Consider the following 3699-nt stretch of genomic DNA (forward strand, 5'->3'; position numbering starts at 1 on the left):
TAGAAAGATTTGGGCAGGGTCCTTGAGGAGTCCACCTCATGGATCATTACCAGGTTACGGGGGCCCATAATATTCAGTAGCAGGATGGATCAGTGGCAGTTGATGCAATCAATACCAAAGTGACAGTTGCAGACTAGTAGTAGTCATATGCTAAAGATCATAGTGTAGTGTTGATAACAGAGCAGGTGGCTTAGTGCAAAGTTGGCAGTAGCGTAGATTCTTCAGTGATATCACAAATGCTAGTAGCAATCATAGACTTGGCAGACAGAAGCATCATATTGAACACAATTGATTTAGTATTTTGGATACTTCTGAGTTGCGGTAGCTGTAATTACAACAACAATAGATGAGAGGGAGTTGCAGTGCAGATGCAGAGTTGGCAGTAGTATAATAGTGTCAGCAGCAACACAGATGCAACATCAGAGTTGCGAAGTAGTTGGTGGGAAGTAGCAACCAGACATCAACAATGTGACAGAGGTGATTTAGAGACACGGTGTTGTGGCAGGATGTGTAACACTAGAGAGAGAACATAGTCCTCGCTAAGATGGAGTGTTAGTTTCTATAGCATCAGATGTGTTCTAGCCACAAATTTTAGTGGAGAGGCTAAAATACATGACATCTCCAAAACCCCGAAATCGATTCCACCTAGAAATGACTTAATTAGATTATTAACCGATTTTAAAATATTTCCTAAGTCTAAACTTAGGGAATTTGGTTAATTAATTAGAATCAATTAAGTCAAGATGCGAGTCATATAAAAACTCACACGAATCGTCCCCAAGATGATCCTAGGCATTGGTCAAGTTTTAATCTTGGCCGTTGGTGCTCTAATAATGGATTATAAGAGGGAGGCAATGGGCACTTGGAGAAGATACACCAAGAGTTTGATTTCCTTGGCAGATTGATTTTGAGAGAGCAGTAGAAATTGCTGGAGAGCCAGAGATCGAAGCAAAGACAGTGATCTGGAGGAATTTTTCCAGATCTAGAGCAGCAGCAGCAAGGGCCCAAGTTATTCCTAGTGAGGCAGTGCAAAGGATTGCGTAGTTGCTTCAAAGAAGCAATTCGATTTAGCTGGAGAGGAATTCATTTTCAGTTCCAGAGGTTGGGCAGAGGGTCTAGAATGCTAATTAGTGATTTCCCCAACAGAGATAGGGGAACGAATTCATCAGAGGCAGTTCAGAGGCTAGACGTCATAGGGTTTGGGCAGAGGCTAAAACAGAGGGTCTGAGAGGATAAGAATCTGAAGAGAAGTTGTGTCGGGATTGCTTGTGGAAGAAGGGTAATTCCCTTAGATAATTTTGCCTAGATTTTCTTGTTGTTTGGATTTCTAGTTGGGTATCCATAGATTGTAATCAAAATTTCACTGTAGCATAATAATAAAAATCCTTACTGTTGCACTGGTTTTCCCACATTGGGTTTTTCCGGGGACAATTGTCCAAAAATAACGGTGTCAATTTTATTGTGGGTCTGCTAGTATTTTCTCAGTGTCCAACGTTTTTATTTCCATGGTATTTTATTTGTGAACACTGCAGTGTGATTAATTCATTGTTTTCGTAGCAATAAACTGCTAAATTAATTAATAATTAGAAGAAGTAATTCCAGATGCTGCAATAGAATTTTAGTAGTGAAATTTTCACAAATTAGTCCTTTGATCCTATTCTCTTCCCTAATTACATCAAGCCCCTCTTTGGTCGATCAACTCCATACCCTTGACCTAGTTTGGGTCCACCTGGGTTCTTTGTGGTCCCACAACTTTATAACTCAAATTCCTCAAGGATTACATAGAATCCATTTATCCATAAGGATCCTTAAGTCTAGGCTATGCCACGTGGTTTGGGTTCGTATTCAACAATGATAAAGTTCGATTCAATTTCGAATTCAGCTATGAGGTTCGAATAAGGTTCACCATTAGGTTCGTCCACACACACACACACACATATATTTATAAACTTAATATTATATTAGTTTATTTATGATTTTCTACCAATGGAAGTTGCTTTAATTGATAATATATGGAAGGTCAATAAAATTTAAAATAATACTAACATCAATTCATATATATATATATATATATTTATGATTTTTTATAAATGAAAGCTATATTAATTGATAATATATATAAGATCAATAAAATTAAAAATAATATTGACATTAATTCTTATAATTATATATAATTTAAAATATATTACTTTATTATTTATATATGATAATTTAGCCATTCTCTTGCTTATAATTATATATAATTTAAAATATATTACTTTATTATTTATATATGATAATTTAGCCATTCTCTTGCTGACCCATAACCTATCTACGATTTTAGACGAGTAATGCATGAATTGAATTTTGAAACTTTCGTTTCGCTTTGTATGAATCAGGATTTGGGAAGGGCATGGGATCCAGGTAATTACCAGGTGGGAAATCCCATTCGAATAGGCCCTTGAATTTGTTTCAAATCCCCCATCCATTCATCGATATCTTTGGTTAAAATGGTTTTGAAGGAATGATAACGTCAGGAGAAAAGACTAAAGAGTGGGCGAAAAGAACTAGCATGTATGTCTCACATTGAACTAATCCATTTACAATTTACATGAGGGCCTGGTAGTCTACCAGATCGTGAGTTAAAGATGCGTGTATATCAAGCAAAGCTACACGACACATCTGAGCATGTTGGCCCATGGGTAATGCGAACTTGCACGACTGAACCATGTCACGAGTTTAAAACTTGTGTATTTCAAAGATAATCTGCACGACACATCCCAAGTAGTCTTATGCAACATGTTGTGGGTAATCCAAACCTTGCATGAATTTAACCAGAAAAAATAGGCCAAAACCACACAATTGAATCGAGAACCTACATGAAAAACTAGCCGAACCTGCATGAATTTGAACTAACCCTGTGACATTGAGTCTAGGGACCCCCTTGCCAAGGCATATCCTCCAACCCTAGGTCAAGGCATCTTCATAGCCCTTCTTAGAGATACTATCACCTTGCTTCTCAAGCAAGTAATCTATTTAATTGAGTCTCTCTTGTGAATAGGATTTAGGAATCACTCCTTATCCAATGATTGACCCATTCATCATTGTGATTCCTCTTATATTGGGTCTCCTCCCATCGGTGAAAGTATGTAAAGAGCAGGGATCCTTAGCTGAGGTGACATTGGGTTATCGCTCCATTGTTTCCATTTGACCTAGTAATTTCTTTATAGGATCCCCTCCTAGGGCCCCTGCTAGTTTGAGGGGTAACATTTTGGCATCGTTGTCGGGGACACGAGATGTGTGCCATTTTTATTGGCGACTCCATTGGAAGAACAAAGCCCTAGTTCTTCATTGAAATTTAAAGTCAATGCTTGTAGGGTGAAGCAAGCATATCTCAAGGCATCTTTAAATTCACCCTGGCGACTCCTACATAACTTACATGCATATCTCAATAGGATGTCTTTCTTTGATGATTTTCCAGCCTTGGACATCACTAGCATCCTTGGGCACTCTAATCATGTCACATGAAGGATGGTATGTGGGGTACCCATGTTTGATGGTGATCAACTCTCCGTTATTATTCATGTAGAAAGATTTATTTCACGTACTTCAAAGGAAAATGTGGTTCATGACGATGTCCATATGCTATTGTTCATGAGATCTCTCCGTGGTCATAACTCATGGTTGCATAATCAGGGATCAAAGAGCATCTCATCTACC

This window comes from Pinus tabuliformis, chromosome 4_1, assembly GCF_031772625.1.
Source record: "Pinus tabuliformis cultivar Carrire ecotype Pingquan chromosome 4_1, CPIR1, whole genome shotgun sequence".
Taxonomy (NCBI): domain Eukaryota; kingdom Viridiplantae; phylum Streptophyta; class Pinopsida; order Pinales; family Pinaceae; genus Pinus; species Pinus tabuliformis.